General features: G+C 41.9%; 1 non-coding gene across 1 annotated transcript; it reads left to right on the plus strand.

Annotated features, from left to right (window-relative positions):
* Positions 1 to 2225: 2225 nt before the first annotated feature.
* Positions 2226 to 2297, plus strand: trnae-cuc (transfer RNA glutamic acid (anticodon CUC)). The gene has a single exon. It is a non-coding gene; the product is annotated as a tRNA-Glu (tRNA).
* The last annotated feature ends 5150 nt before the right edge of the window (positions 2298 to 7447 follow it).

The following is a 7447-nucleotide window of genomic DNA, read 5'->3' on the forward strand; positions in this document are numbered from 1 at the left end:
TGCTGGGGCGCTGGTGACAGTAGCGGTGCCCTCCACTAACTCTGCTGGAAAAGGCTTTGGCAGAATGGCATGGCTGGCAGGGCCTGCCCAAAGTGACTCTGCAGGGGCTGGCGGGCAGCCAGTCAGCTGAAGCCCAGCCAACAGGCCTGAACTGGACTGAAGCGGCATGCGGCGTGGCCACGAGAGAGTGGAAGCCAGCTTTTTCATTTAGCCACCCAACTGTTTCCTCCTCTCCTCTTAATTGACAGAATAAATGCACCTGCCATTGTGTAATATTGGGCAGATTAGTTTTGGCTGTGACGGAGGGGCTCGTGTCAATGGGGCGCAGTGTTGAGAGGTGCCACCAAGGGAGCCAGGCTGTTGGGAGCTTTAATGGCATTTGTGCTTTTATGGGTGGGATTTTTTTCTTGATATATGCAATTTTGGGGGTGAAAATAAAGATGAAGTGGGAACTGTAAGGCAATTATGACCACCAAGTATAATACAAGCTTCAGATGTCAAATTTTGTTTTTCAACTACACACATGGGGGCAGCACGGTGGCTAAGTGGGTAGCACTGTCGCCTCACAGCAAGAAGGTCCTGGGTTTGTGTGGAGTTTGCATGTTCTTCCCGTGTCCGTGTGGGTTTCCTCCGGGTGGTCCGGTTTCCTCCCACAGTCCAAAGACATGCAGTGAGGTGAATTGGAGATACTAAATTGTCCATGACTGTGTTTGATATAAACTTGTGAACTGATGAATCTTGTGTAATGAGTAACTACCGTTCCTGTCATGAATGTAAACAACTGAATTTATCTACGACCCTACTGAGAGTAGATACAAAAAATTTATGTAATACAATAATACACTTAAAGGTCATGAACATTCATTCAGATTTAGCAATTTGATGATGCATTTACCTTAATTATTAAAAAGTATCGATATTGGTATCGGTATTGGCGATTCTGGCCCTGTATTTACTTGGTATCGGATCGATACCAGATATTGCAGTATTGCACACCACTAACGGTAATCTGTAATAATAGTCTAGTAAAATTTATTTAAAATATGATTTTCTGGTAACTTATCACAAGTGTGTCAGTAATGACTCCTTTAGATTTGCTTAGATTATTATTCTTTCAGTAACTTGTTGTGATCCAAATAAAATCTGACCCTTACACTCTGATTTTCAAACTGGGGTACAGGACATAATTATTAAATACTGTTGTTCCCCTATTTATTCACAATTAGTCATGTTTAGTCAAGGCACCTTTGAGATTCCTACCTGGGTCTCTGCCATGGTGAACTACTGTATTAGATTAGAGCAACTCCCAAGCACCTGGCCTGTTTTTTATATATTTTTTAATGATGCACATTAATAAGAGTTACAATTTAAGTGCCACCACCAACAATGCCACATCACACTTAAAGTACTAATATCAAATTTTTGCCATACTTAGGTTTAATTTGAGCTCTAATCCCAGTGTCTACATGGTTTTAGGAATTGTGCTCCCTCCACACGATTTACTGGATATGAATTAGATAAGAATATGAACTGGATATAAATTGGCTGATTGAATGAATGAGCAGATGTACAGGTACAGGTGTACTCAGGATTGTGGTGTGTTTGGTGCCATAAGGATACATCCTGGACAGGACAATCTACTGCAGGACTCAACTCTTACTCACACATCTGGGGCCAGTATAGAACAGACAATCCAACTTCTGCATGCTTTCTTAGATGGTAAGATGCTGCCTGTGAAACCCACTCTACCAGCTGTGCCACTGTTCTGCTGGAACCACATGTATAAAGGAGGTATTTTATTTGATACACCAAACATGGCATCCAGTGCCCAGCTGTTGTAAAAAGATTGAAAGCGACAACAAACATTCTGTTTACATGGAGCAAACACCAGAACACCAGTAATTGCTACTGGGATTTAAAATGCTTTTACACTTAGCCAGACATACCAAACTTGAGTTACAAACAAAGTGTAAAAATAACCTAGGATTTAAGTTTTACCACGCATAGCTTTGCTTGCTTGTTCTCACTGCCATTACTAAAACTTTCAACTTTTTGTACTGGCTATTTTTAGAGCTTCAGTGCACAACAAATTCTTATTAAATTTAATATGCAAGTGCATTTCAGGTGACAGCGGTGCAGCTGGTAGGGTGGATGGTGAAGAGCAAAATTAATCATATGGATGTATTTTGATCCTTGTCTCTGGTCACTGTTTGTAAGACAGAATCTCCCTGGTGGTCTAGTGGCTAGGATTCGGTGCTCTCACTGCCGCGGCCCGGGTTCGATTCCCGGTCAGGGAACTTCAGCTATGCAGGACAGTTGTAGCCTAGTGGTTAAGGTACAGGACTAGTAATCAAAAGCTGCTGGTTCAAGCCTTACCACTTGCAGGCTGCCACTGTTTGGCCCTTGAGCAAGGCCCTTAACCCTCAATTGCTTAGACAATAATGCTGTCACACTACTGTGACTAGCGTCTGCTAAATGCCGAAAATGTAAAATGTAAGAAGTTTTGCATGTTCCTTCACTGTTTTTTTTTTTCTTTTCCCTTTTTCTCTCACTTTAGCGCATCCAATTTCTGCCCGTCAATCATCCTCTCACCAATGCTGGTCCCTGCTCCTGATTGGGGAGGACGAGGCTGCTCCACTTCCCCTCCGACACATGCACAGCAATCAAACATTTTGACGAGTGCAGTGCAGTACAGCGCTGTGTACGGAGAGCCACACCCTCCACTGCACTCCTTTCCCATCGCCGTGCAGGCGCCACCAATCAGCCAGCACAGGTCGTAATCACACTAGTCTGAGAGAGAGTCCCCATCCGGCTTAATCCCGCCCCTATCTGAACAACAGGCCAATCGTTGTTCATGTGGCCGCTCAGCCTCAGCCGGCAGGCAGAGCTGAGATTCGATACGATGTATTCGAGATCTCAGCTCTGGTGAACAGCGTGTGTTCAGTTTTTACCACTGCGCCACCTGAGCAGCTGTTCCTTCACTGTTTGAATGGATTTTCTCTGGATGCTTCAATGCCCTACATTGCCCCACATGTGAGTTCATGGTTTGATGTGTGGTGGCGTGGTGACCTGTCCAGGGTGTATTCCAGCCAGACCCAACACAACCCTGACCCCAATAAAGTGGTTAAAAAAATAAATGAATTATTTAAAGTACAACTCATGATAATTATTTAAACGATGATTATTTAAAGTGTTTAATTCATTTATGGCTGCTGAATTTTTAAAAACACACAAACGATCATAAGAAACGCTACTGAAATATGTACCTGTAATGTATAATATCTCATTCCCTGTAAAACAATTACGCTTTCCACGGGTCCTGTGACATCCGATTCAGATGAGGAATTTTCTGCAGCTTAATTTAAATTTAATTGGACCATACCCAACTGGTGCAGGTCAGTATGAAGAGAAAATCAGGAACATTAATCAAGATAAAAATTATCAGCTGATTAATCAGTGTTCTAATTATGGCACAGTGCTTCCATCTCTTTCTTCTGTTTTAATTACTGTACTTCATTGTCTTTTCCATATGGCCAGCATGTTTCTGCATAATGCCTGTGTCTCATAGCACTGGGAGCCATTAGTACCCTGCCTGATGCTGCTGTCCCTCTCTCTCTCTCTCTCTCTCTCTCTCTCTCTCTCTCTCTCTCTCTCTCTCTCTCTCTCTCCTTCATTCTCTCATCCCCCATCATTGTCTTTCTTTTAGTTCTTGTCTTCTTTCTCTTTGCTGTTAACTTTAAACACTCTCATTTTCATCATTTTAGTCATCAAGGAGATTATGTGTACAGAATAACGTAATAAGTGCAAAAAACCTGATTTTGACTATATTTGATTTCCAGGTTTACATGCGCTTCAGTAATCTGATAATTTGAAAACTCTGAGTCTACATTATTCAGTTCAGAATCTGATTTTGTGAGATATTATTATAACTGTTATAACTTCATTTGTTTAGTAGCGAGGTGGTGGCACGGTTACTTACTATATTTGAAATTATATGGTTGCAAATAGCATATTAAGCAGGTTTCTTCAAGTTGGCTGTATAGAAGGTCAAATGCAGAGGCTTAACCTTATAACACTACATAAACTATTAATATGTGAACATAAAAATGATGATAAATGATGAATTCATGTAAACACTAAATTGACTAGTTGTTCTAACAGATGGAAATAAATAAAATGGATTTTTATGTACAGTATACAATGATCAGTCATAACATTAAAACCATCTTCTTGTTTATACACTTACTGTCCATTTTATCAGCTCCACTTACCATATAGAAGCACTTTGTAGGTCTACAATTATTGACTGTAGTCCTTCTGTTTCTCTTCATCAGGACCCCCACAGAGGTCAGGACCCCCACAGAACCACCACTGACCAGGTATTATTTAGGTGGTGGATAATTCTCATTCTCTAGTGTGTGTTGTGCTGGTATGAGTGGATCAGACTCAGGAGTTTTCAAATACCGTGTCCACACACTGTCCACTCTATTAGACGCTCCTACCTAGTTGGTCCACTTTGTAGATGTAAAGTCAGAGACGATCCCTCATCTATTGCTGCTGTTTGAGTTGGTCATCTTCTAGACCTTCATCAGTGGTCACAGGACGCTGCCCATGGGGTGCTGTTGGCTGGATATATTTTTGGTTGGTGGACTATCCTCAGTCCAGTAGTGACAGTGAGGTGTTTAAAAACTCCATCAGCGCTGCTGTGTCTGATCCACTCATACCAGCACAACACACACTAACACACCACCACCATGTCAGTGTCACTGCAGTGCTGAGAATGATCCACCACCCAAATAATACTTGTTCTGTAGTGGTCCTGGGAGAGTCCTGACCATTGAGGAACAGCATGAAATGGGGGTAACAAAGCATGCAGAGAAACAGATAAACTACAGTCAGTAATTGTAGAACCACAAAGTGCTTCTATATGGTCAGTGGAGCTGATACAATGGACAGTGGGTGTAGAAAGAAGGAGGTGGTTTTAATTGTATGGTTGATCACACACAGTAAGGTTAGAGACCCTCTTAGCCAAATAACCATAATCACTACAGTGAAATATTAAAGTCTGTAATGAGGGCAGAGGATGGCACAGTGGTGCCTCAAAGCAAGAAAAACCTGGGTTTGATTTTAGCATCCAAGCAGCCAGGGGGCTTTCTGTGTGGACTTTGCATGTTCTACCCCTGTCCTTATGGGTTTTCTACCACAAGTCCAAAGATATGCAGTCAGACTAGTTAGAGCTACTAAAATTGCTCTAAGTGCGAGTGTGTGTGCCGTATGATGGACTGGTGACTGGGTGTCTCCCGTATGATGGCCACGGGTGTCTCCTGCATTACACCGAATGAATAGAACCCTCCGTGACCCTGACCAGGATAAAGCAGTGGTAAAGCAATGAGCCTTTTCTCAGAGGTGGTTTTCCTTCTTGTTTCCCTTTAGCTTCTGGTTGTCCAGGATAAATGAGAGATACTGTAGTAAGGAAATTGTCTTTCTGTATATAAGGACTGGGTGGAGTGTTAGTTATCTTTATTAGTTTGAAAGAGTGATTAGGGGAGTGTTGTGGACCCTCCACACTGCTCTTAATGTTAACTGCCAGGGTAGATAGGGAGCTAATAAATTGTTGAATAAAACATGCTTTGTTACCACAGGGGCTCAAAATTAGCCGGGCAAAGTGGTGATTAACCATCCTATCATACTTGCCATTGCAATTCCCTTCGTCCTCTTTCCCCGTCTTCATCTCTCTCTCTATGTCTCTCCACTTTCTCTCCTCTCGTCTGCCCCTTCGCTCCCCCTGTATGTCACTTAAGATCAGAGACACTAATACTTCCCATGGAGATGCTTATTATCACATCTTAAGCTAATATTGTCATTTTCAATTCTCTGTGTTGTTGAAGTAATGCCCCCATGGTTACACTTGGGCTGAATTTGTATTGGACATTTTATTTGACGGCTGGATATTTGAGCTGATGAATGATTTATGCTTGTAAAGCTGTATGACATGACATTGATATATTTAAGGTCAGATTACAGCATTTAGGAACATGCTGTTAAAATGATTCAGTGTTAGTTTAGTTTTACATTTGCCGTTGGGCTTTGCCTTAGTTAAGATTTTTATATTATCAAATTTGTACAGAAGATTTTTTTTCTTTTAGCTGCTATGTATAAATGGGGTTGCCACAGCGAACTGGTCCGCATATCCCCTTCTAATACAACCCTCCTATTTCTATCTGAGCTTGGGACCTGCACTGACAAGTGCACCTCTAAATGCCTAGGCTGCCCCCCCACACACACACACACACACACTTCCCCTTAGATTAATCATTCTAAACATTTCTATGCAGACACTCGACCAACTGATACACCGATCAGCCATAACATTAAAACCACCTCGTTTCTACACTCACTGTTCATTTTATCAGCTCCACTTACCATATAGAAACACTTTGTTGTTCTACAATTACTGACTGTAGTCCATCTGTTTCTCTACATACCTTATTTAGCCTGCTTTCACCCTGTTCTTCAATGGTCAGGACCCCCACAGGACCACCACAGAGCAGGTATTATTTAGGTGGTATAAGTGGATTAGACACAGCAGCGCTGCTGCAGTTTTTAAACACATCACTGTCCCTGCTGGACTGAGAATAGTCCACCAACCAAAAATATCCAGCCAACAGCACCCTGTGGGCAGCGTCATGTGACCACTGATGAAGGTCTAGAAGATGACCAACTCAAACAGCAACAATAGATGAGCGATCGTCTCTGACTTCACATCTACAAGGTGGACCAACTAGGTAGGAGTGTCTGATAGCGTGGACAGTGAGTGGACACAGTATTTAAAAACTCCACTCATAGCAGCACAACACACACTAACACACCACCACCATGTCAGTGTCACTGCAGTGCTGAGAATGATCCAACACCTAAATAATACCTGCTCTGTGGTGGTCCTGACCATTGAAGTACAGCATTAAAGGGGCTAACAAAGCATGCAGAGAAACAGATGGACTACAGTCAGTAATTGTAGAACTACAAAGTGCTTTTATGTGGTAAGTGAAGCTGATAAAATGGACAGTGAGTGTTGAAACAAGGTGGTTTTAATGTTATGGCTGATCAGTGTAAATGTAGAAGAGTAAGGTATTAACTGATCACAGTTTTAAATGAAATGTTGTTATTCTTCACAAGTTTCTTCACTAGTTTGTTCGCTCTTTAAAATCTTTGTTGTGTCGAGTGTTTTCTCTCTTGTATCTGCATGCCGTGTGGTGTGCTGGAATTAGATATCACTTAAGAATACTTTTGCCAGTGCCTCCCCGGCTCATAAAACCTTTTTCAATATGTAATTACTGGAACGGTACAAGTGTCTCATGCATATTCATGTGGTTTTTAATTAAGCCTATCTCTTCACAGTTTGTGCCTGTGCCTCCTGAAAAGTTGCTTCCATGCAGTCTGCAGGTTT

This window comes from Trichomycterus rosablanca, chromosome 5 (assembly GCF_030014385.1).
Source record: "Trichomycterus rosablanca isolate fTriRos1 chromosome 5, fTriRos1.hap1, whole genome shotgun sequence".
In the NCBI taxonomy this organism is placed as follows: domain Eukaryota; kingdom Metazoa; phylum Chordata; class Actinopteri; order Siluriformes; family Trichomycteridae; genus Trichomycterus; species Trichomycterus rosablanca.